Below are 26,783 nucleotides of genomic sequence, written 5' to 3'. Positions count from 1 at the left end.
AAGGAAAGGCTTAGGAAGAGTAAAAAATAGTCTACAGCTTATATTGAAGTGAAGAAAACAACTCATTTCAGGATTCAAATGCCAGTTTGAAGTAGCTCATAGGGAAATGTCACATCGGTGGGTTCTTTACATGAGGACGGAGCAGGCATGTCCTTCCATTGCCACTGCGGATCGTCCGTCCGTCTCTACGATGAGAGTCCTAGGATGTGCCATGTATCAGGGTCAGGCTCTGTGAGGAGCTGACCGCTGGGATCGTGTGTCCTCCCGTGAGAGCAGGGACCAGGTGGTCTGGGAGGCCCGGCTTCAAGACACGGGGTGGTCAGGGGTACTGGGGTGCCCGCTGTGGGGCCGTCACCTGCCCACAAGCGTCCTCGAACACTGGAACAGGAGGGGCCCTGAGGGGCTCTGCAACCTCCCAGGGTGGAGTTCAGAACATGGATGTCTGCCTCGGGGGTACGATTTTATGTCTCACCTGCGGTTCCTTCCCCATAGACCCGAAGTCTTCAATCCTAATGGTCTTGTTTATAGGGGGAACTTGAGTGGAGAAAGTGAGTTACTCTGCGTGCTTTTATGTTGGTGCAGTCTGGGCGTTAACAGTCTCGCAGTCTTAGTCTTAACCAGTCGTGCCGTGTGCTGCCTGGGTACCAGGGTGGCCCCCAGAGGTAAGGGGCTCCACAGATATGAGATAGGCCTGTCTGTAGGAGATGTAGTTTGTTTTTCAAAAATGGCATTCAGCATCTTGCAGAGCTGAGAGTGGGACAACTGTAGGGGTAGGTGACAGTGAAATGGGAGTTAATTACTTCTGCGTGTGTCAGAAGGCCAGGGAGGGTTTCTTTGGTGTCCTGGGTGCAGCCCTGCGAGGCTGTCACCTAAACAGCCTCCCATCATCACCCCCTAAGAGCATCCAGGGTCTCGTGGGTGCTGCTCCAACTAATGGTGAGTGGTCTGAGCTCTCAGTCTCTGAAGACCGGCCTGAGGGACTGAAAGATCATGACTCGTTAATGTAAAAACTGCACACGACTAACTCTACCCTAAGGATCATCCATGCTTGATATGAGCCTGAATGTGTCCCGCCAAGGCCTACGGTACGGATTATATGATGGGAACCACAGGTCGCTGACAGGGAGGCACGTTAGAGCAGTGTGTCCAAAAGCCACCGTAACACGACGGAGAGCCTGAGGGCCAGGGGCCAGCCCCGGTCAGTCTGTAGTGAGAGACCTCCCATGGATGCTGGTGCTCCATCCGTCCTGCTGAGGACAGGGCTCCGAGGAGCCAGGACCGAGGTGGACAGAGGGCTGCATCCAGGACCTTCCTCCCTCCCCACTGCTCACCTCTGATCGTGCAGGGTGCATTTATAGTGACCGGAAGCTTCCAAGCTGTCAGCCACACCTGGACCCACATTGTCCAGTGCTGTGGCTGACACTGCACAGGCGGAGGAGGGCTCCATGTGTGGCCAGCGTTAATACGTGGCAGGCTGTGAAGACCTAGACACAGAAGACTATGGGATATGTTATCCATGTCCACGTATTTTTTTTTCCTTCATTTTTGGGTTTTTTTTTTTGCGGGGGGGGTTAGATAAATATGTTTATTTTTATTGGAGGTACTGGGGATTGAACCCAGGACCTTGTTCACGCTACGCCCGCACTCTACCCCTGAGCTCCACCCTCCCCGCGCTGGTCGACGTATTAATAATGCACTGAGTCAGCTGTGCGCTGGGTAGGTGTTGGGTTAAGTGAAACGTTCTATCAACACTAACCTCACCTATCTGTTTTCACTCGCAGTGTGACTGGTAGTCTCATCTGAAATCATGCACGTGGCTCACAGGTGCGGCCCGCCTGGTGTTTCTGTGGCAGGCACAGGCCTAGACTGTTTCGCGGTGCCCTCTGCATTTGGGTTCCCCCTTCTGTCACCGCCCAGCCCGCAGGTTGGGTCACGTTTAAGTCCTACAGAGGTCAACAGCCTCCACTTGCAGCACGTGGGCCCCTGACGGCCTGGGTTTCCTCAGACCACAGCACCCGCTTGTGTCCTGCAAGGACCTGGGGACATAAGCATGTGGACAAGTTCACCTGCCTATCCAGCCTTGCTCGAGGTGGATGTAGAGGGGCTCCAAGTCAGGGTTGTGAAAGGAGGTGGCAGCAAATTCTGTCAAAGTCAGAATCCATCTCAGGGGAGGTGACAGGTAAAGGTCTAAGAGAAAGTGTTAACATCTCACGAACAGGGTGAGGAGAGGACCCTGGCTGGGCCTGGCTTACGCAGCAGCCAGGATTCCTGAGGGATGTTGTGTGCGTGTGTCTGTGTGTGTGCATGCACACGCAGGGCTGCGTTGTGGGTTCAGGGGGCCACAGACTCGGGCCGGCCCCTGTGCAGGGCACAGAACACCAGGGCACAGCCTTTGCCCTTGACCTGCAGGCAGAGCGGGCAGGGGTCACACTGGCCGTAATGTAGTCATGCTGGGCATGGAACTGCCCATCCGAGATGCCCTGGCAGCCTTGGTCCAGGCGGCCACTGTGCTTGTTCCCAGGAGCGAGGCTGTGGTTGGCGCAAAGAAATGCCACCTCCCTGTCGTCCTTCCCATGGACAGGGATGCCGGTGGTTTTGGAGAATCCTAGAGGAGGAGGAAGGGCTTGAGCATGGCCTGTGCTCCATGTGCCCCTGGCTGTCACTTGGGGCCTCCAAGACCTTCTGCATTTGGGTCAGGATGTGTGTCTTGTCCGGCTGTGGGGTGGTGACTGGCGACCGAGGGCTCTCGTTGCTGCTCCAGCGCTTTCCCGGGCCCGTGCCTTCCTCCCCTCCACCAGGAAGCTTGTGGACCAGGGTCCCACTCGGCCCACCGGGGCCTCTCCTCTGAGCATGTGCACAGGAGGGCCTGAGCTCTTTGCCCCGTCGTCCGCTTGTCCTCCCAGCAGTTGAGGTCAGCATCGTGGCCCCCCAGGGGTCAGGGCCAAGTCAGTGACTCCCTGGTAAGCGGTGCCACCAGCCTTCCCCTTCGCTGTCCCTGGGACACCCCCAGCTCCAGGTCTCTCACGGTGGCACTTCTCCCCTGCCCCTGAGGAAGGCACAGGGAGTCTTTATAGATTTTCTGCTCATCCTTTGTTAGATGCCTGATTTGCAGATATTTTCTCCCTGATCTGGCCGGTTTGTTCATTTTTGTAACAGTGCTATGTGAAGGGCAGAGTTTCGTTTTTATGCAGTCCACTGATCACTTTCTTCTTTTATGGATGCAGGGCTCCTAGAGGCAGGCATTCCACCAGCCGGCCCTCTCGTGCTGCCTCCTGTCAGCAGACATGGGGCCCGCCCCGTCCGGGGCTGGAGAGATGGGCCTCCCTGAGCTGGGTAGGAGGGCATGGGTGGAGATGCTGTCCCCGGGGGAGGCTCTGTGTGGGCCTTTGTTCTCAGGATGAAATGTGTGACCTGGAGGCTCCCTGTCCTGTCCTCTTCCTTCTTTATCTCCTTAGAGTACAACTCCATCTGTCACTTTGCCAGTTTCTTCCATTTTAAAGCAGCTGCTGTGTGTCACCTCGAGCTCGAGGCCCATGCCCTCACCCTGGCCCTGGTGGGGTCTCATCAGCCCTTGTCCCACCTATGACATCCACTACCCCTTTCCATGTGCACCACTACCCAGGGTGGTGTCTCCGTATTCCATGTGTCTCCTGAAATTGAAGATTTGCCTTTTTGTTGTTGTTGTTGTTGTTAAATTTATTTGTAGAAATTTTATTCTTTTTGATGCAGTTGTAAATGTGAGTTCTTTCTTTCTTGTTATTGAAGTATAGTCGGTTTACAATGTTATGTTAATTTCTGATGTACAGCATAGTGATTCAGTTACACACACACGCACACACACACATATATATTCCTTTCAGGCTATTATAAGATATCAAATAAAGTTCCCTATGCTATAAAGTAGGACCTTGTTGTTTACCTATTTTATACATAGTGTTAGTATCTGCAAATATAGAAACTTCCAATGTATCCCTTCACCGTGCCTCCCTTCTGCCACTGGTAACCATAAGTTTGTTTTCTATGTCTGTGAGTCTCTTTCTGTTTTGTAAATAAGTTCATTTTTTGTTTTTGTTTTCTTAGATTCCACATATAAGTGATCTCATATGGTATTTTTCTTTCTCTTTCTGGCTTACTTCCCTTAAAATGATGATCTCCAGGTCCATCCATGTTGCTGCAAATGGCATTGTTTCATTCTTTTTTATGGCCGAGTAGTATTCCATTATATAAATATACCACAGCTTCTTTATCCAGGCATCTGTCAGAGGACATTTAGGTTGTTTCCATGTCTTAGCTATTGTAAATAGTGCTGCTATGAACATTGAGGTGCAGGTATCTTTTTGAATTAGAGTTCCCTTCAGATAAATGCCCAAGAATGGGATTGCTGGATCATAGCATAAGTCTATTTTCAGTTTTTTAAGGAATCTCCATACTGTTTTCCATAATGGCTGGATCAAACTGCATTCCCACCAGCAGTGTAGGAGGGTTCCCTTTTCTCTACTCCCTCTCCAGCATGTATCATTTGTGGACTTCTGAATGATGGCCATTCTGACTGGTGTGAGGTGATACCTCATTGTAGTTTTGATTTGCATTTTTCTGAGAATTAGTGTTATTGAGCATTTTTTCATGTGCCTGTTGGCCACTTGTATGTCTTCACTGGAGAAATGTTTGTTTGGCTCTTCTGCCCATTTTCAGATTGGGTTGGTTGTTTTTTGTTACTGAGTTGTATGAACTGTTGTTATATTCTGGAAATGAAGGCTGTGTCAGTCACATCATTTGCAGATATTCCTACTCCTTCGGTTTGGGATTGTTTTCTTAATTGTGCTTTCTGATAGTTAATTGTTAGTATGTAGAAATGAGACAGATTTCTATATATTGATTTTGTATCCTGCAACTTCGCTGAATTCATGTATTAGTTATAACAGTTTTTTGATGGCGTCTTTAGGGTTTTCTGTGTATAATGTCATGTCATTTGCAAACAGAGATAGTTTTCTCTTTTTCCTATTTGGATGTCTTTTATTTCTTTTTCTTGCCTAAATATTTTGGCTAGAACTTCAAAACTATGTTAAATAAAAGTGCCAAGAATGGACATCCTTGTCTTGTTTCCTGATCTTACGGGAAACACTTTCAGCTTTTCACTGGTGAGTATGATGTTAGCCACAGGACTGTCATCCATGGCCTTTATTATGTTGAGTTATGTTCCCTCTATACCTACTTTGAGAGTTTTAATTGTGAAAGGATATTGAATTTTATCAAATGTCTGTTCTGTATCTCTGTATTTGTGTTGAGATGACTGTATGATTTTTATTCTTCATTTTATTAATGAGGCTGATCACATTGATTGATTTGTGCATGTTGAACCATCCTTGCATCCCTGGAATGATAATGCTGTATGACCCTTTTAATGCATTGCTAAATTCGGTTTGCAGATTTTTCTGGTGAGGATTTTTGCATCTATGTTCATCAGGCTATTGGCCTGTAATTTTCTTCTCCTAAGACATCCTTGTCCAGTTTCATATCAGGGCAATGCTGGTCTTATAAAATGGGTTTGGAATGGTTCCCTTCTCTTCTACTTTTTGGAAGAGTTTGAGAAGAATTGGTATGAATTATTCTGTGTGTGTTTGGTAGAATTCACCTGTGAAACCATCGGGTCCTGGGCTTTTCTGTGTTGAGAGGTTTTCAATTACTGATTCAGTCTCCTTCCTAATAGTGGTTTTGTTCAGATTTTTCTATTTCTTCCTGACTTAACCTTGGTAGGTTGTATGTTTCTAGGAATTGACCCATTTCTTCTAGGTTGTTCAGTTTGTTGGTGTGTAAGAGATTTCCCTTCTTATTCACTACTTTGCTCGTTCACCAGGACATATACTAGCATTTGGGATGCTGGATAAAATACTTTCATCAAGAGAAGTGCACACCTCCAGAGAACAGGTGCTGCACACATTGGAGCCTCATGGTGGGTTGAGTGGAGTAGAAGATGTGTTAGGTGTGTGTGTGTGCACATGGGTATGAGTGTGCTTCTGTGTATATATGTATGTTAGTGTGTACTATGTGTGCTAAAAGTTTTGTATAGGTTTTTTCCATTTTGGTCTGAAGGATAAGTCTGTGGCTTTTTTTCTCATGTTGTCTTTATATGGTATCATAGTAAAGCTGATCTTATACAAATGAGTTTGGGATTATTTCCTCCTGTTAAATTTTTTTGGGAAGAGTTTGTATAGAACTGTGTGATAGAATTCATTGGTGCATGGAATTTTCTTTGTGGAAGTTTTTAAAACAAATTCAATTACTTTAAACAAGGGCTAGTTAAATAGGGCTAGTCAGGTTATTTAATCTTTTCTTGAATGTAGTTGGTGTTTTTTAACCTTTAAGGAACCTGTCCATTTAATCTAAGTTGTAAAAATTACTAGAACAAAGTTGTTCCCATTATTGCTTTGTTATCCTTTTAATATTTGTAGAATCTGTGATGATGGCACCTCTCCCATTCCTGCTTTTGGGTCATTTGTTTCTTCTTTTCTTTCCTCATCATTCTGGCTAAAGGTTTATCAATTTTGTTGAGTTTTTTTAAAAAGAATTTGCTTTTGAGCAAATTAATATATTTCTCTATTTCTATTTTATTAATATCCTTTCTGATTTTTAGTATTTAGTGTCTTCTGCTAATTTTGGTTTTGATTTTCTCTTTCTGTAATTTCTTAAGGTAAAAGCTGAGGTCATTGATTTTTGATCTTTTTGTCTCTGCTGGTGTAAGTGCTTAGTGCTGTGAACTTCCCCTGGAGTACTGCGTTAGCAGTATCCCAAATTTCTGATATGTTGTGTTTCTATTCTTACTCAGTTCTAAATACTTTATAATTTTTCTTTTGATTTTTTTAGACCCGTGGATTATGAGGATTTTGTCGTTGTTTGCTTATTTCTCTAAGGGTTTTGCAAAGATGTTTCTGTGTTTGACTTCAAATTTAATTTTATTGTGGTTAGAGAACATACTTTTAAAATTTGAATCCCCTTCAATTTATGCCCTAGGATATGATCTACTTTGGTGTAAAAGGACCTATAGACACTTAAAAATAATGTGTATCCTGCTTTTGTAGAATCCTTGTGTTCTGGATGCTCTGTAAATAAAATTAGGCCAGTTATTTTTTTTTTTTATGTTTCACAAATTTATTTTTTTTTTTATGTTTCACAAATTTATTTTTTATTTTTTTATTTTTTTTACATTTTTTATTGGTTCATAATCATTTTACAGTGTTGTGTCAAATTCCAGTGTTCAGCACAATTTTTCATTCATGGACATATACACACTCATTCTCACATTTTTTTCTCTGTGATTTATCATAACATTTTGTGTATATTTCCCTGTGCTATACAGTGTAATCTTGTTTATCTATTCTACAATTTTGAAATCCCAGTCTATCCCTTCCCACCCTCTACCCCCCCCCCCCCGGTAACCACAAGTCTGTATTCTCTGTCCATGAGTCTATTTCTGTCCTGTATTTATGCTTTGTTTTTGTTTGTTTTTGTTTTTTAGATTCCACATATGAGCGATCTCATGTGGTATTTTCTGTTTCTGGCTTACTTCACTTAGAATGACATTCTCTAGGATCATCCATGTTGCTGCAAATGGCATTATGTTGTCGGTTTTTATGGCTGAGTAGTATTCCATTGTATAAATATACAACATCTTCTTTATCCAGTCACCTGTTGATGGACATTTAGGTTGTTTCCATGTTTTGGCTATTGTAAATAGTGCTGCTATGAACATTGGGGTGCAGGTGTCATCCTGAAGTAGATTTCCTTCTGGGTACAAGCCCAGGAGTGGGATTCCTGGGTCGCCAGTTGGTTGATAGGGCTCTTCATGGCTTTTGTATCTTTACTGATACCCTGGCCACGTGTTCAGTTACAGAGAGGGGATAGTGAGCTCTCTGACATAGTTATAAATTTTCCTGTTTCTCCTTCCAGTTGTATCAGGTTTTGCTTCACGTACTCTCAAGCTCTGTTACTCCATTTGTAAACATGTAGGATTGTAAAGTCCACTTGATGAATTAACTCTTATCACTAAGAAATGACCCTCTTTATCCTGGTAATCTGCTTTTCGTTGATGTTAATGCAGCTACTCCAACTTTCCTTTGATTACTGTCAGAAGGTGTATCATTTTCTATACTTTTATTTTTGTTTGTGTTTTTTAAAGTGTTTAAAGTGCCTGATTTTCCTTTTTTTAATTTAATCTGACAACCTCTGATTTTAGTTGGGAATGTTTAGAGTATCTGTACTGCTGCTGTGGTCAGGTTTAAGTCTCTCATCTTGCTTTTTGCTTTTGGTTTGTCTTGTCCATTCTTTGTTTTGCTTGTTTTTGTTTCTGATACTTTTAACGTCCACTGTGTTCTATGACTCCATTTTTGCTTCCTTTGTTGGCTTACTGGTTATAATTGTTTTGTCGTTTTAGTGGTTGCCTTGGTGCCTGGGAGGGATATCTTTAATTTACAACCATCTTCTTAATGGGGTTTATTATACTGCACACATCACCTACAGTATCTGAAGGCATGTCACGTGACATGTGTTTGTTACTTCCTTTTTGGCATTTGTGAACTTCTTGCTATACATTTCACTTTTTCTTGTTAGGAATTCCATTCTACAATATTACTATGTTTGTTTACACAACCAGTTCCCTTTTAAAGAGATTGAAATAAGTCTTTCATACCTGTTATTAAGTCTAAAGTTGTTCTGCTTGCTGCACTACAGGCCAATAAATTGGGAGAGGAGGTGTTGGGGCAAGGAATAACCACTTTATTTGGGAAATCTGGCAGACCAAGGAGATGGCCAACTAATGTCCTGGAGAACCATCTTCCCCAAGTCAATTCAGGTTCCTTTTGTACTAAAAAGGGGAGGGGGTGTGGTTGGTTGTTGCAAACTTCTAGGTGCAGGAATTCTTCTTGGAATTCTTTGTTCTTGCAGCCGTCCACCTCAGTCAGGTCAGGGTGTCCCTGTAAAACCTCCAACAAAACAAATGTTATTTCCTATTCTGCAACTTGTTATCTTTATATGAATGGAAAAGTGTTAGTATCCTTAAAGGTCAGAGCCTTCAGAATAGGCTCTCCTGTCTGTTTCAGGCTCTAGGCAACATTGTTTTACAAAAGGCGCAGAACCAGCAAGACTGAGCCAGGAAACAGGGCACAGGGTTAAAGCCAAAGGAACAGATCTAATATGGAGTCAGATTTGTTCTTTTCTACTACATACCTACTCCTTGGGCTTCCATTTCTGTGTGTCTTCATTCGTTCTTTATTCAGGGTAGTCTATATGTGCCATAGTTCCATGTTTTTTTTCTGTCTAAATAATTTCCTATAACGGCTCTTACTGTGTGTGTCTGCTGGTGATGAACTCTTTCAGCTTTTATATTTCTGAAAGAACCCTTTATATTGCCTTTATTTTTCTTTTTGAATTTCTTTCTGCTGGATATAGAATCCTAGGTGCCCAGATGTTCCCCGTAGAACTTTAAAGATGCTGCTATATTGTTTCTGACATGATAGTCAGCGAGCAGTCTCCTGTCAGCTTTGTTCCTCTGTATGAAATATGTCTTTTTTCTGTGTGCTTTTAAGATTCTGTCTTGGTCACTGGTTTTAAGCAATTTGATTTTGATGTGCCTTGCTGTGGTTTTCTTCATGTGTCTTGTGCTTGCAGGTTAGTGAGCTTCATGCATCTGTAGGCTTATAGTTTCACAGTATTTGGGGGAAAACCCCTCAATTACCCTTTAACAGATACTTTTTCTGCCCCTCCCCCTCCTCTAGGGACATCAGTTCCACCTGCATCAGGATGAATATCTTTTTGTTATTTGTGGGTGGGGTGGGCGGATGTCTTTTTCTTTCCGTTTCATTTTGGACAGTTTGTACGGCTGTGCCGTCAAGTTCACTGATCTTTGCATCTGCACCGAATAACCTGCCACGTCTCCATCCGGTACAGCTTTCGTCCCTGACATTACAGTCTCATCTCTAAAGTTCAGTTTGGATTTTTTTTCTCTTCTTGTTGATGTAACTGTGAGGAGGCTTAAAATTAAGATGGCCTCGTTCCCTTCTAATTTATTGCTTTTTTCCTCTTTTCTTCTGTGCATTCATGTGTGTTTTAGATACATTTGCAAGCTAATCTGCTTGCGTCTTATTCTGAGGAGCACCTGAGACGTGCCTGTCTTGTGTCCGAGTGCCCAGGGTGCAGGGTGTGGTGACCCCATGAGCACAGGTTTGGAAATTACAGGCAGGTGATCCAAACACAGCTTCCTTTAAAAGGTCCCTGCCGGGCAGTTAGACAAACACAGTGTGTTTGTCTTTGTCTTCGTAGGAGCTGACGGTTTATTTGCCCCGATCCCTGGCTGAGGGCCACAGATATGCACTGAGTCTTTGACATTTCCCCCATTTTAGATCCATTTTAGATTTGTGTTTGCTCTGAAGTCCGTGTGTATTTGGGGCACTGGCCACATCCTTTGACTTTATGGAACAACACTTGTCCTGGGCTCAGACTCGCTCCACCACTTGTCAGGAATGAGGCCCTTCTGTGGATGTCAGTTTTCTCAGCGGCCAAGGGAACTGGCCAGACAGAGCAGCCCTCCCTCTGGCTGGTTCCAGGAGGCTGTGGAGCAGTGTGGAGAGTCCTCGGTGTGTCAGCGGCAGAGATGAGCCTGAGTGCCAGTGGACTTCTTATCAGCCAGGCCCCAGGGGCTAGTCGTGGCCCCATTCTCAGGGGTGACAGACAGATGAGAACACAGTCCTTAGCTCTGGTCATGACCCCAGAAATCCTTCGAGGACTGTTTCCCAGTGAGAGTGGGTCACACTGCTGTCAGTCCTCTGCCCCGACGTGGCTGTCACATGGCACAGCACAAGGGACGCATGGGATTTTGGACAGTGCGGGTGGCTGATCTGCTTCATTGTGGGACCTGGCCATTGTGTTGAACCTTCAGTTCCTGAAAGATGGCTGTTATGACCTGTGTTGGTGAGGGCATTATTTTTCAGTTAATCTGTGTTATTAGGGATGCCTCTGAAAGGGACCCCAGAAGGTGGCCTGCGGGCTGGAGCTCCCTACCCAGAGTTCCAAGCACACTCAGGTGTGTTCACGTCCATCCTTCCCGTATGCCGTCCTTCCTCCTCCTCAGGAGGCTTCCCCCCCGGGCTTGGTTCAGAGGCTCATGCCTTGGTGCCGACATCCCGGTCCTGTGAGCTGCTCAGAGCTGGGTTCTAACTTATGCAGGTGACAAAGAGACGACATAGAGGCTCATGCCATAGAAGGCAACTCTGTCACTCACAGTCCTGGAGAGGAAGGGTCACGCCAGGCCTCCCGGGGCCACAGGGGAGCAGAGGGGACTGGGAGAGCGTGGCCTGGGCTTTATCAGGGTTTCCACGGGAAAAAGGGGTAAGGCAGACATAGGGCTGGACAGTATGGATGATGAGAGCTCTGGGCTGCAGGGTATTCTCTGCTGTCTGGCCCCTGCCCTGGAGATTAGGGTGGGGATCGTGGCCAGAGAGTGAGTGTCCACAGAGGAGGCGTGGGCTCTGATCCGTCGGTGGAATAGGAACGAGCTGTTTCATGTCCCCAGGAATAAGCCAGCCCTGGGAAGGGGAGAGGAGGGGGGTCCTTCACAACCAGCAAGGCCCCCAGCATGTCAGACCATCACAGGATACAGAAGGTAGAAAACTGGATGAATAGATGCATCTCATTCAGTTGACATGCTTGCTATATGTTTCTTGTTTTTGGTTTTTTCTTTCTACTCTTTCTTGGCACTCCTGCCCTGTGTGGTGCTCCCCCCAAGGCTGGCCGTGTGCACCTCCCACCTCGTCCAAGCCCGGACCCAGCAGGCTTCCCTGCCTGACTTAGGTCCTGAGCTCGCTCCCTGGTGTTAACGGCCCTTCCCTGGCCTGCGGGGCTTCTCCTCCAGCACCCGCCCCTCCTCTGGCCTCCTCCCGCCTGGTCCCCTGGATCACAGGTTCCCAGGTGGTTACTCACTTCCTAGAACGTGGAGCCGAGGGGTCACAGCAGCTGCCCCCAGGGCTCAGCCTGTCAGTAGTCACTTGGGTTTACGCAGTGGTGGTTTCCTAACGCTGTCATTTCTTCTGCATTTCTTAACTTGTGATTCTTTGAAAGTGAAGAACCTTTACTCATCAGCCATTGGGTTATCTTCAAAAACGGTAAATGCTGATTCTTTCCATTTATTTATTAAGATTCAGGAAAACCAATCAGTGCTCTAGAACCCTCCAGAAGGGTGAGCTGTGAGGTCGCCTCCTGCTTGCTTGTGACACAGCCCGTCCTCTCGGAGCACATTCCTGCCTCACGCCCAGATGTGGCCTTTTCTGGAAGCTCCAGTTTCTTTCAGTGGGAAATGGTTTTTCCAGCCTGTAATCTGGGTTGTCTTTGGTTTGGGGACTTCATAGGAGACAGAAATGGGAGATATTTGCTAGAAAAAGAAAAACAGATTCTGATGCTTCCAATTCACTTAACTTCACTCCTTTGATTTTTATATTTGTGTCTCTTTTCTTTTGTTGGAAACCCTGATGACAGTAATATAACCTATTTGTTTTATCCTTTTATAAACAGTTGGTTCAAAATAATATTGCCAGTATTACGATCCACAGTAAGACTGTTGAATGCAATTTAAGATGTCTTTAGTACTTTCTTCGGTTGTCTTGTCCTTGGATTTCAATTCATTAGATACACAGTCAAATACATAATTTCATGTCCCTTGGAGTAATTCTCTGTTGTGTGCTCATGCTACCAACACAGTCACAGTTAGGTTTACTGCATTTTGGTCTCGATTTTTAGGCGTCTCTTTTAAATTTAATTTTTCTTCAGAAGTACATAAAATATTTGCACTGCTCTGTCCCGCAGTGCAGACAAGACACGTGGAGAGAGAGCTACCCCCCACCTCCCCCTGCCTCCTGCAGGTGGGCATCTGCCCTGGGTTTGTAGTTGACCCTGCACCGTTCCTTTTAGACACCAGGAGCAGATGCGGACGTGCGAGTGTTTATCACTGGAGAGCGGGCCTCAGTGGGGCCGGGTGACGTCTCTCAGGCATGACCGAGGCTGCAGAGACTTCCGGTACTGAGCTGACTTGTCCGGTCCCTGCTGCAGGACAGGTGTCTGTGGGCTCCAGCTCCGTTGCTCCTGTGCGGTCCCTCTGTGTGGGCAGGAAGCCCCGGGAGCGCAGGGCCTCCATCTCCACATGCACTTGTATCCGTCATGCTTACCGCAGGGGTGGCCCACGTGGGGGTCAGAGGAACTGTGCACAAGTGATGTACGCACGTTGAAGCTGAATGGTTATGTCTCCTACCTTCCAGGGATGGGCGGGGTTTATGTTTTGGTGCCTTTCTTTTCAGCTTTGTGTGGACACAGCAGAGTAAACACACACTGCCTGAACGCGTGAGAAGGCCAGCTAGAAACAACATTTTCTAAAATCCCTTCTTGTTTTCCCACTGGTAGCCCAGCGCCTTGCAAAGTTAATGTCACTTGGGCAGTTGGCTTCTGGATGCAGTTACCTGGGGCATAAGCTGGATCTTTTCAAGCTCTCTCTGCGCCTCCCTCTCCCCTGGGGGTGCCACCAGCCCCCAGGAGCTGACCTGTCTTCCCAGAATCCAGGCACAGCATCGGGGGTCCACCTCTTGGCTCTGGTTTCTCTGGACCCCACTGTTTCAGAGCTGGCCTCAGAGGGGTTTGGGCATCTTTGGGTTCTGGAGTCGCACTGGGTCTTCCTGATCCCCCTGAATCTTCTGCTTCTTCCCAGGCCTGGGGCCAGGTGAGCAGGGTCACAGAGCCCTTTAGTGTGAGGGTCTCAGGTCCTCTCGGGCAGGGCCAGGTGGGCCAGAGTTCACCTGTGAGCCTGCAGACCACACCTGGGAAGCAGAGCATGAGACCTTCCTACCTGGGTCCTCCCACAGCCCTGTTGTCCTATCCTGTCACTCCTGTCCCTTCCAAGCGAGCCCCCCAGCCCCCCTCCTCCATTTTCTTTCTTCACTTTGGCTGGGAAATAGCTGTTCGGGGTCACAGATGCTCCCTGATGGGGAACTGCAGGCGCTGGCTGTCAGTATTTGCAGGGAAGATTTTATAACTTGAAACACTAAAACTAATGGGAAACACCTTTTTTGGTTTCTCAATCTTGTTAACAAAAGCCAAGACAGTTGAGATTAAAACTCAAGGCGACAGGTTAGCATTTCAGCTCCCCAGTCTGTCCTGGGCTGTGTCAGCTGACCTGAGGTGGAGCTGGGCTCGGGAGGGACCGCATCTCAGGATGTCACTGATGGGCTGTAATTACGTGCCCAGTCCTGTGTGTGTTGACGGGTCCAGCCAAGGGTGGCTGCCCTTTAGGAAGGCATCCCCAGAGCGCAGTGGACCTTGTCTACCTATCAGCCTGCTGAACGCCCGAGGCCTGCTGAATGTCACCGGCTGGATGCCCTGGTGCTGCCTTGGAAAGCGGCCACACCGAGTAGTAAGGGCCACTCTTGTGTCTCACTGAGAGCACCCGCTGCCTTCCTGGCAGTTTACACCTTGTTCTTCCAAGGCTTCCTGCCCCGAGGAGCCCCTCATTGGACATTCCACCCACCCAGCCCCACTGTGACTTCCCTTTTCGGTGGTGGCCGCCCCAAGTCTCCGCATCAAATATGACAGCTGGGCTCCCGGGTGAGGCCGTTTGGGGCAGCTCCACCCACGGCCTCTTACATACCTTCAAATCTGATGGCAGTGCTGCCACTTACCACCTGCCCATCGGCTTTATGGCCCGTTCACTCACTCACACCCCCTGCCCGCTCAGTGGCCTCATACTGAGCACCTCCCAGCCCCAGGGACAGGCTTGTTGGGGACACACAGAGATTAACAGCAGGCCTCAGGGTCGTGGGGCCTGGAGATGGCCGAGAACACTGCAGAGCCAAGCTGGGGTTGTGCAGAGGGGAGCCTGATGAGTCTCGGGGGTGAGCTCTCTGCCGAGGGTCTCTGTGCCAGGGGAGGGGTCAGCCCCTCGCTGTGGCCCTTCGTCTTATCCCTGGGCTCTCGGTCCAGTGAAGGCAGCCTGAGTGTGAAGATGGGCCAGAGAGTTGGGGAGATGCTGCCTGCCCCCCACCCCCTGGCCTGCCTGGTGTGTACTGGCAGTGATGATGGTGACAGGTGGGGACAGACAATCTAGAGGCCCCGGGCGAGAGCCGAGTGCTGCCCTCTGTCCTGGACGCCTGGGGACTGTGGCCTGGAGAAGGCTGGCTGGCTGCCTCCTGCGGTCCCAGCCCCTGGCTCCACAGGGTGGTCCTCTGCACCTGGCCATCTGGCTCTGGACTCCCAGACTCCTCTGTCACAAGACAAGTCAGCCCCAGGATGGCCTACCAGTGCAGTACGGGGGAAACCCCTTCTGCAAACCGGGAGGCTGGCGTCCTCATGGTTAAGTGTCTGCCCCTTGTACTTGGAGGCTGAGTGGCCAGACCCTGAACTTTGCTGAGGCCAGCTCTCTGTCTGCAGAGGGAGCCTTTAGGGCTCTGGATGGAGCAGATCCAGTCACTGGGCTTTCTGAGAGCCCTCCTGGTGACAGGTGGAAGTGTCTGCCCTTTGACTGAGTGTCCCTGCATTAAGAGTGGCCCAGGGCTGGGAGAAGCTGGGCACCGTCTGTGTGGAGGCCGCGCCTTCCTCTGATGCCAGGGTGTGGCCTGGGCTATCTCTCAGGAGAGCAGTGGGGTCACTGGCCCTGGTTCCTACCCCCTCCCCCCCCCCCTTGGAGAGTGTCCTGCAGGAGTGCAGGGCATGTTTGCACCTGTAGGGAGTGAGCTGAGGGTGCGCATCCCAGAGCCCTGCGGGGAATCCTGCAGGAGTCTGCTGGGCTCCTTTGTAAGAAACTGAAGAGTAGAATTAAATAGGAGCGACAGGATGTGTTCTCAGCGTGGGGTTGGCACAGCTCTGGGCGGTCTTGTGGCTGTGAGGTTCATCACGTCCAAGGTCAGGCCGCGTGAGGCTGGTCTCCTTCACAGACGTCCGCAAGCTCAGGAAGTGATGGAGTGAACAAGAAACCAGACAGTCACCTGTCCCCTGTGAGGACAGATGCTGGAGACTTGCACAAGAGAGAGCAGTGCCTCTTTTTCACTGACTGTTTTTTGTGGCTTTGGGAAATGACATCATTTTTCATAAAATATGTTACCTGTGTTAAAAGTAATGGATTTGCTATTGTTGCTTTAAATGTATTAATACATTAAAATTTTCTCAATTGTAGCTTCTTATGTGGTCAATATCCGTGGCTATAACCCAATTAGATGAAAACTTTCTGTGAGGTCCCTCAATTATTTAAGAGTGTAAAGGGATGCTGAAAACAAAACATTCTAGACCTGCCGTTTTAATGTCGTCCTTGAAATAAAACTGACAGTCACTGTCACGGTCATAGCTGACACCGATGCGTGAGCACAGGGCAGGTGGTAGTGAGCGTCTGACGCTTCTCTTCTCTCCCCAGCACGATGGGGAGGTGGGTCCTGGTTTTCTTCTGTTGTGTAAATGTGAGAGGGGGCCTTCTGTGGTGTGGATGCCTTCCCCAGATGTTCCCTGTGAGTGGTGAGGTCAGGGCCCAGGCCCTGGCTGGTGATTTTGGGGGAGAGCGGCTCACATATCTCATGGACCTCGACTGGTGGTTCAGAGCCACAGGGGCACTCAGATGTGGGCTGCCCTTCCTGGGGTGGGGAGGAGTGTTCCAGAAGGGCGATCAGGTGGCCATCAAGTTGGTCGTCAAGAGGGGTGCTGTGCTACCTGTCTTGAGAGAGGGTCCCCTCCTTGGGGACAGGAGCTGGCTCCCTGGGGTTGGGGTTGGCCTGGTGAAATGAAGGGCAGGATCCCCACGTGGAAAGAGGCTGAGTGCAGGTGTGGGGCAGCCTGGTGCACCCCACATCAACCCTGATCACAGCCATAGGGGCCACCTGCCCTCCCAAGGCTGCCCTGAGTGCGGGAGAGTGGCCCGGGCCCCGATGCAGGTCGTGCCTTGAACTTGATGGTACATTAGAGGTGGCAAAGGTGCAGGTGCTCGGGTGCCCCCAGGCACGTCACTAACATGCCATTTGTTTTCTTGCCCAAAGGAAAACCATTGCCGCCACATCAAGATCCTGGGAGACTGCTACTACTGCGTGTCCGGCCTCACCCAGCCCAAGACCGACCATGCCCACTGCTGCGTGGTGATGGGCCTGGACATGATCGACACCATCATGTGAATGTCCCGTGGGACCTGGACCTGCCTGCTGTCCTGGGGGGCCCCTTGCAGGCCTGCGTTGTCCTGGCTTGTCTGTCCAAGGTGGGTCACCTGAGCCATGCAGGAGAGCCAGGGCCACGTGGCGAGCTACAGGGTGGAGGAGTCCCACCTGATCTCTGAAGCTGTGCCTCTGCCATCCCCTCCTTTGCATCTTGTTGGGACTGCATTTCTTGGTCCACAGTGATCCCAGGCATTGTGTGCATTAGTCAGGGAAAAGAAATGACTTTTATAGCTTAGCCTGATAAGATGGTCAAGGAGTGGATGGGGAAAGGGCTGGCTCCAAGCCAGCCGAGTTCCAGTTGAAAAGGAATCACGTGTGCTTATCTTCATGCAGGCAGGTGACCAGAGGTCAGGTGCGCTCTGTGGAGAGAGGGTTGGCTGGAGCGGGTGCCTATTCCTGGAACACTGGGGGCCTGGCCTGCCCGTTTCTTAACCAGCCTTGTCTCCTCGCAGCCCTTGACTGGGATGAGGAGTTAGGGAGCCTTCTCTTTAGTGAAGGAGGACTTGGAGGCGGGAGGCTGAGCTGGTGGGTGGAGCACAGAGCCACATCCCAGCCCCTCAGCAGCGTGGTGAGGTGGGTGTGGTTCAGCGAGGTGGGTGTAGTTCAGCGAGACGGGGCTCCCTGGGGCTGGTGCAGTTGCCTATTTGGGAGCATAGAAGTCATATTACAGGAATTGTGTGAGGAAGACGTGGTGAAAGGACGCACAGGGAGATGGTCCAAACAAAAGGACTGCAGAGCTGGGGGCACACGGCAGGCTCGCTGTGCCTCCTTGTGAGGGGCCCGCAGCCATCCGCACGCCTGCACACTGTGTGCAGAAGCAGGGCGTTCAGGGGTGGGGTGGGCACCACCTCACCAGTGTGCTCAGCCTGGTACCCGGCTAGTCAGGAGACAGGTGCTGCGTGTCAGCGTTGGTGAAGGACCTGGGAGGGCTTCTGAGAGGCAGCATCCAGGCTGGGCCTGTGTCATATTTGAACAAGGTGGACATGTGAATCAACCCTGAGTCTTGGAGCAGGAGTGAGATTTGGCCGTGAGCTCACAGGCTCGGGGCATCTGCTCTGTTGTGGAGATGGACTGTGAGCACCTGCTGCTGGGAGGGACCTGAGGGTGAGTAGTCTGTGTCGGGCTGCTGGAGGGTGGTGGCAGTGTGGCCCTGCGTGACCCTGGTCTCCTGGCCTGCCTGCCTTCTCACGGACAACGTCCTAATCGCAGGGCTTCAGTGTCCCCTACCCTCGACTAGGCCTCCTTGGCCTTCTTGCTACAGCACGTCACCACTGTCTGGGGAGTCCCACTGACACACCTGCCGTTCAGGGCTGCCTTCACACGCCCAGGCTGGGGAGGGGCCGGGGCGCCGAGGCTGACCCCCGCCCCTCCCTCAAGGCCACCTTGCACTTCTGTTACTTGGAGCACACCAGCCAGGCCCGATGCTGCTTCCTGTTTCAGACTTTTTAAAAGTAAAATAACGTCTGCCTTTTGGGGGAAAAGTGGAAAATACAGGAAAACAGCATCAGAGGGCATCACTGTGGCCGTGGTGCGTGCCCTGAGCTCTGACTGTGCCAAAGGCGTGTCATGCGCCTCCTGCTTTCACTTCACTGTGGGCGTCGTGGAGTTGGAGGAACCGTGTGGGGCGCCCTCAGGGGCCCCTGAGAGGATTTCTGAGCACAACCCTCCTCCACCACTGCGGTGAATCTCTTTACAAGGAGCCTTTAAAGCCATCTCCCATTACCTTGCGCAAGTGCTCCTGGGATGCTGCCCCCACCTCCGAGGGTGGTCGCGCCCGGGGCCTCGCCGGAGGACTTGGAGCTGCTGTGTCCCCAGCTGGGGCTGGAGCCCAGGGTCGTGAGTGACTGGGGAGGTGGGGTGCGTGCCGAGCCCTGCAGTCTGATCTTGGCGTTTGCACATTATCTTGTTTCTCCCACAAGTGACTGAGACACACTTTGCAGCCCACGGAGTCCATCTGTTGTTCAAGGCAGGTTTGCAGAGCCTTGGGCCACCCTGCAGGCTGGGTCTGCAGCCCACCCTCTCAGTCAGGGGCCCAGGGTCAGAGCTTGCCTGTTCCCAGGGCTTCTGGGACTGTTAGATGCTCCCCGTGGCTCTCATGCGGGCCTCTGGCTAGCAAGCAGGCGTGAGCACCCTGCCCAGGGCAGTGGTGCACAGAGATGGCTCGGGGTCCTGGGATTGGAACCCTGGGCTCATTTCCCTTCAGGGCTGCCCTGGGTGGGGAGGGGAAAGGGGGGATCTGATGCATTGTGAGAGGGCCAGTGGCCAGGGAGGTGCAGGGAGCCAGCCCGGAGCAGTTCATAGTTCAGGGGTTGGGCTGATGAGGTCAGGAGACCCCCATGCTCCTTCTCCTCTGGGCACCATGCCCGGCCTCACAGCAGGGGCAGCACAAGGCCCGGCTTTCCTTTCCTCGTGCCGTCCCGGGAGCAGACAGTGGGGACCCATCCCCACGTCCTGTGTCTGTTGGCTGCAGGTCCGTGGCCGAGGCCACTGAGGTGGACCTGAACATGCATGTGGGGCTGCACACCGGCAGGGTTCTCTGCGGGGTCCTGGGCCTGCGCAAGTGGCAGTACGATATGTGGTCCAACGATGTGACACCCTGGCCAACGTCATGGAAGCCGCCGGCCTGCCTAGGTGAGTCTGGGACCCTGAGGGCAGGTGTAGGGGATTCTAATCCGACCTTCTGTGTGGGGATCCGGGAAGCCTGGCCATCTTGGCCCCCCACCAACATGGAAGAGACTTTCTCTGGGCTGATTTCAGGCACCTGACCCCATGAACCCCACAGAAAGCAGGCGAGAGGGCCCTGGAGGAGGAGACTGGAGGCGGGGGCGGTGTGCCGGGCTCAGAGCTGTCCGGAGTGCTGACGGCCTCGTCGCACTTGGCTTCTTTCTCAGACTCAGAGGGGAACGTGCTGTGGCTTCAGAGCCCCTCTGGGGAAGTTACAGGTTTCCTCCTAGAACGGGGATGAGTTCTCAATGGTCTGTGCACTTCTGATGCGTTCTTACTACATTTGCCTTCTCTGGGCTCATTTTCTTCAAACCTTTCACAAAGCCGAGGCATAGTATACTGTATGAAAAACAAAACAAAACAAAAAACTACAGAAGCTCCCCTTCCTCCCCTAGCTGGGGGCCGAAGGACATTGATGTGGCTGCAGGAAAGGGGGCTCTGAGGCTCACGCTCGAGGTCCTGCCATCCTGATTTCCTCCCCTTAGAGGAGATCACAGGACGTGCTCACATCTACTGCAGAGACCAGCAGTGGCTCCCAGGTGCTGGAGTTGAGCGTTAGACACCCGCACACCCACGTCTGCTTCTGCACACGTCCTGTGAACGTCAGGGCAAAGCTCTGCGCCCTCTGCTCTGGCCTCTCTGACCTTCGCTGCCTGCCCTCACCCCACGGCCTGTTCTCACCCTGCAGGCCTGGTGTCCTCTGGGCACATCCTTCCCTCTCCCTCCCGGCCTGACCTCAGAGGAGGTGGTTGAAACACACAGCCCTTTCCCTGTGCCGAGGCCCTGAGCTCGGCTGGGGACAGCCAGGATCCAGCGGTGCTCGCTCTGGACAGCGGCTGCTAACCACATGAAAGGAAGGCTTACTGGAACCACAGTAGTCGCAAGCATGGAAGTTAGAATCCAACAGCAGAAAAAGGGAGGTGGGAGCTCAGAATCATCTTGAATACCACAGCTGAGCCAGCCATGGGAGTGGCCACAGCATTTCTAAATGGGCTCAAAAACCACACCATTTTTGTCTGTATCCCGGGCTGCCTCTGAGCGTCCCCTTGTGGGGGGACTCTCGCAGCCACTGACCCCTCCCTGCCACCCCTCTTCCTGCCAGCCCCCCACTCCCCTGTCCTCCACCCTTCAGCACAGGGCCTTGGGGGGTTGCTGTAAGCACCCTCTCACTGTCTCTGCCCCTCCCGCTCTGGCAGCCAGAGCGACCGCCCACTGACAGCACTCCTGCCGCCCCACTGTGCCGCACAAATACCTGACCCTTAGCTGGCTAGGTGGTGACAGGAGCTGCCCACCTCTCTCCTCTGCCTCCCTGCTGAGGTCCTGTGCGTTCCATCTGCCCTGCAGCTCCACAGTTCAGGACAAGCACAGATTTCCCACTGCTAGGCAGCCCCTTCCCCGGCCCTTCGCCTGGCCAGCGCCTTTTTCAAGTTCAGACTGACCTGCAGCTTCTCTTCCCTTGTTCCACCTACCAGACCTGCAGGAGGGGCTGCCTCCTCCCTGCCCTGTTCTCTGCTTCTTCCCTTCTCTCCTCCACCCCACCCATCTCTAAAAGATGGTCCCCCACCCACCACCAAAGAAATGCCGCCAGCCAGGAGCACGGTGTTACAGAGCGCATGTCGTGTGCAGGCGCTGTTCCAGGAGGTGGGCTTTGGCAGCAGAGACAGACCCCGGCCCTGGTGGAGTTCATGCTCTTGGGGGGCCACAGGGAACACTACAGGGAATGCAGAAGAGGGGAGCATGACACAGGGCGGGGCGGTGTTAATCAACACAGAGCTGGGCTTGGGGCCCTGAGCCTGGGGGTCCTTTATCACCTGTCAGGCCAGGTCTCCCCAGCACTGAGGTGAGAGGTCGGTCAGGGGCTGGGCAGGGGTCTGGGCCGGAGGTTGAGTGTGGGGGGGGGTCACAGGCACTCGGGGCACTGACGCCCTGGAAACTCCGTGCCAATCACGACAAAGAGAGATGATGATGAAGGGCCAAGCCTGGGCCCCAGGTCCCTGAGAGAAGGGGAGCAGGGAGAGGTGGGGATGGTTAGAGGGAGCATGGGCAGCCGGAAGGAGTGTGCCCCCGGAGGAGGAAGGGCCGTCAGCTGTGTTCAGCACTGCTCTTTTGCAGCAAAATGAGGACTGGACACCAGGTCAGGTGCATGGGGCCAGCGGTGGCCTCAGCAGAGGGATCAGGGCACCAGGAGGGCAAAAGCATGGGTGCTTCCAGGGAGGCAGCGCACTGCAGGTCTCCCAGGCAGGGAGGCGGGAGGAGCAGAGGGAAGCTGGCCGGGGAGGGGCTGCTGGGAAGCTGCCTGATGGTGGGGACAGGGGCTACTGAGCCCGCCCTCCCCAGTGCCTTTAGGGGCCTGGCACACCTGGCATGTGCATCCCTCAGGGTCCTGCCCCGCCCTTGGGTTGGGGGCAGTGATAGGGGTTTTCTAGTAACCTGAGACCCCCCAGGCCCCTGGAGATGACATCCACCCCCAGGAGGTGACATCCACCCTCAGGCTTCTCACCGTTTCCTCACTTTGCCTCGCTTTAGGATTGCTGTTTCTTGCGTTAACTTGTAATGTGATTTTTTTTCTTTTGCTTGCTTTATCCACCCAACCATCTATTCTCCATACTTCCTTCCATCCACGGGAGGAATGAATCACCACTGTGTCTTTACCCCACCCTCTCATGCTGGGACTCCTGAGACTCAGTTCATGGGCTCCTTCCCAAGGCCATAGGCCCTGGGTGGTTGTCTTGGAGAGGCCAAGGCCAGGGAGGGGTCTGCTCCTTGCATGGTGACAGCTTCCAGCTTCTTGGTAGCAGGAGACCACACACCCTGCTCTGCTGCCCCAAGCACATGCAGCTCCTGGTCTTCCCCAAACCGGTGTGCTGGGTGCGTGTTCCAGGCTGCCTAGAAGCAGGTGAAATTGGATCCTGAGCAAATGCTCCTCCCCACCCTCAGGGGCCCTCAGGCCAGAACCAGCTCCAGCATATGGTGGGCTCCCCGCCCCAGGCCTCATGTCTCCCCACCCCTGCCATCGTGGACAGGACAGTCTCATAAGTAAGTGGGCCTCTGGTGCCAGGGGCCTTGGAGGTGGCAGACACTGGGCATCGCCACCCTCCCTCCCCAGGGAAGGTACACTCCCATGGCTGACTGTCTCCACTCCCACCGCACGTGCTGGTGAGCGATCGCCCCTGGTGAGGGCAGCGCTCACTAGTGAGGGGGCTCTGTCCCCCTTAGTGTCCTTGCTGCTCAGGACCAGCCAGGCCCCCAGTTTCTCCGCGGGTCCAGAGTGGGACCGTGGGTGCCGTCCGTTCCCACTATGTGCATTTAGGGCCGCCTCGCCCGAGACTCCTCCTCTTTCCCAGGCCTGGGATGCTCTGTACTGAACGCCATGGCTGAGATTCCTGTCTCCCTGTGGGCCCTTCAGCTCAGCAGCAGGAGTACCGTCCATCTCTGTTGTGGAAGCAAAGGAAGAAGGGAGGGAGGACCAGTGAATGCATGAGCAGACACCCACTCATTTCTAAAGACTGTTGGTGCCTGGGTCCCTTTTGCAGTTCAGGGCCAGGCTGATGGGGAGACAGAGTCCCAAGTGCTCTCAGAGCCAGCCATGGGGGGACACTCACTCCTGCCTTGGTGCCCTGCATGTCTGCCCCTCCCCATTCCCCCATCCCCAAGGCTGGCAAGGATTTCAGGAGATTGTGCAGAGATGCGAGGACTTAGGCTCAGGCCTTACTAAGGGGCGGGAGCTCAGGCTGCGTGTCTAGGTCATATGGGATCGATTTCTGCTCAGGTTGCGCTAACGGTGAGGATTTCTCCTTCTGTCGCCAGAAAACTCACTTGGGGGAGTGTGAATGCCACCCACAGGGTACTGTTCCCACCTGCCCCCCGTTGTGTGGTGGCAGCGTGGGCCTGATGTTGGGTCGGGTCCTCCCACCCTGCAGGTTTCGGGGACAGACTGCCAACTGGGGAGGGGCCTCACTTCTCCCCTCACCTGGCCGCCCTCTCCTTCCCCATCGTCTCTACTGAATCCTGACACTTGCTTCTTGTCTCCCTCTGGCCCCTACTCTCCTCTGCCTGAATGTTCCTTCCAAATCTCTGCCTCCTTTTCTGTAGGAAGGTTCACATCACAAAGACCACCCTGGCGTGCCTGAATGGTGACTGTGAGGTGGAGCCGGGCCATGAACACGAGAGGAACAGTTTTCTGAAAACTCATAATATCGAGACTTTTTTTATCGTGCCCTCACAGGCGAAAGGTAGGTTCCAGAACCCTTCCCGTGCTGCACCTTCTCAAAGACTTAACGGCTCCTTTTTTCTCTTCAGATCACTGCTTCTCAGGCCTTGAGCTCTGTGCACACTGCAGGGTGTCCCCACTAACCTTGTTCCTGGGCCCAACCTTAGCACGTGGGGAGGGCAGTAGGGGAGGGCAGTGGGACTTAACTTGAGTTCAAGGCCCTGGGGACCTCAAGGGCTGGGCCATCCTGCATCCTCCCGCACCTCCCCTCTGCCTCTCCTGTAATCAGGTTTGAGAACCCTCTGCAGGAAGTCAGGGGTGGGGTGCCCTATGGATTGAGAGATCTGTGCACACAGAAAGGCTTGTGACCATCGTGTGTGGGGCGCTGGAGGTCACTCTGTCAAGGGAATGTGACCTGGACACGATCGAGGGTGACTGAGCCACTTCCAGGGCTCAGGTGAGGGGCGCTGGGCTCAGGTGGCCCCAGTGCTCCTTCAGGACACAAGTAGGTTGGATACAAGGTAAAACTTTTGAGTTTTGCTGCCTGGTGCATTCTCGGTCCCTGGGATGCAGTGGTACTCACGTGACATGGGGACCGTGGACGGGAGTGGCACTGGCCAGGAGAGAGAAGTGGGGCTCAGAGGGGTCAGGCAGGCATGGTGAGCTGAGTCCTGAAAAAGGGAGTCAGTGTGCGGGCAGACTGCAGGTGTGAGCATGGCCGGGAGGAGAGCTCGGGGAGAGGTTTGGGTGACCAGCGGGGGTCAAACTGGGGACCTGGGAGCGAAGAGCAGGGGCCGAGGAGGGAGGCCTGTGGGCCACTGCAGGAATGCAGGAGGTTCTGAGCCAGAGAGGGAGCCTCGGTGCCCTGCAGGGATGCTACCCTACGCGTCATGCAGAATCAAGCACCAGTGTCAGGCATGGCTGCGGTTTGGGGGTGAGCAGGGTGATGAGGTCTGTACAAGGAGCAGCCCCTTTGGAGAAGTTTGGGATGAAGAGAGAGAAAAAGGCAAAAGGCAAAAGGGGAGTCTGCGGGAAGGCCCCCGGGGGCTCATGGGTGACATTCATCAGCCTCATGCTGACCCAGCTGGGAGAGGTCCCTGAATCCACACGAGTCTGAATCCACCCCGGATTCACCATCAATCTGGCTTTCAGAGGCCTTGTGGGTATCTGAGAGCTGTGTGTTTGGAACTGGGTTGCTGGTTCTGCTCCCTGCTGTGTCTGGCGAGCAGCAGGCCTTGAGCAGGTGGCTGTGACCTCCCTGCTTGTCACATTCGTGCTCCCTTCCCGACAGGCAGGACGAGTGTGTCCACTCACAGCGTTTCTCTTTGCCCCACGTCTGCACAGGTATTTCCAGGGCTGATTCTCTCGGACATAAAACTGGCCAAAAGGATGAAGTTCAAGACCGTGTGCTGCCTGCTGGTGCAGCTCATGCACTGCCGGAAGATGTTCAAGGCGGAGATCCCTTCCTCCAATGTCATGACCTGTGAGGACGATGACAAGGTAGGTCAGCCCCAGTGTGCAGGGACACGGCAGATACCAGTTGGGACCGCATTTTCCACATATCCTCTTGGCGTTGTGTTACCAAGTCCAAACTCGTTCTGTTCGCCATACGACAGGCCGGTAAATAGGGAGATGAGGTGTTGGGGCAAGGAGTAGCGGCTTTATTCAGAAAGCTGACAGACCGAAAGGATGACAGACGAATGTCCTGGAGAACCATCCTTTTCAGAATTCAGGCTCCTTTTATGCTAAAAGGGGAGGGGTGTGGTTGATTGTTGCAGACTTCTTGGTGCAGGAATTCTTTGCTCTTGTTATCTGTCCGCGTGGGTCAGGTCATGGTGTCCCTGTAAACCTCCAGTAAAACAAATGTATTTTCTATCCTGCAACTTGTTATCTTTATGTAAGTGCAAGAGTGTTAATATCTGAAAACGATCAGAGTCTAGAGAATAGACTTCCTGACTATTTCAGGCAGATCTAATATGGAGTCAGATCTGTTTCTTTTCTATTACAATCTGCGCTCCAGCCCCTGCCCTTCCACTGACGCCTGTGCCTCCTAAACATTCTCTCTTTCCCCATCATTTTGTGTTCACGGGTCTGCATGGCAGTGACTGATTGCCTGTTTCCTGAGGTTACATTGCCACCTTCTGCACGCCTGTTTTCTCTGCCTTGTCGGTTTTATGCCTTTGAAAGGAATTTCATCACTTTTTCAAACCTTTTCAGGAAGCAGCAAACTCCTGCTGTCTCACTTGTAGTGCCTTATCATAGAGGGATTTTTTTTGTGACTTTGCTTTTGAGTTCATATTTGGGAAAACTTAATTTGGAAATCCCTTAAGAGCTCTGATGATGGTGAACTCCCTCAAGAAGACTGGCCTTTCCTCTGTCAGCCATGCCGGTGGCTTTAAACTAAATGCTTGTGGTTTTGATACAGGAAAATTGTGGAGCAAGAGGATGGCCGTGTCCCAGGTCTCAGTTGAGTCCCTAGGATGTGCCTTGCTGAGTGTGGGTCCTTGGCTTCACTCAGGAAAGAATTCAAGAGTGAGCCACAGCTGAGTGAAGGTAGATTCATTCAGAGAGAGATACACTTCAGAGACAGAGTGCAGGCCGTCACGATGAGAAGGGAGAGTGATCACGAGGTGCGG

The 26,783-nt window shown here is 51.8% G+C and overlaps 1 pseudogene; it reads left to right on the top strand.

The window, feature by feature from the left end:
- The window catches only part of LOC102526935 (uncharacterized), a 41,971-nt pseudogene extending 16,143 nt beyond the window's left edge, over positions 1-25,828 (top strand).
- The last annotated feature ends 955 nt before the right edge of the window (positions 25,829-26,783 follow it).

The sequence above is a fragment of the Vicugna pacos genome, chromosome 32 (assembly GCF_048564905.1).
Source record: "Vicugna pacos chromosome 32, VicPac4, whole genome shotgun sequence".
Taxonomy (NCBI): domain Eukaryota; kingdom Metazoa; phylum Chordata; class Mammalia; order Artiodactyla; family Camelidae; genus Vicugna; species Vicugna pacos.
This window is presented reverse-complemented; position numbering and strand designations above follow the sequence as displayed.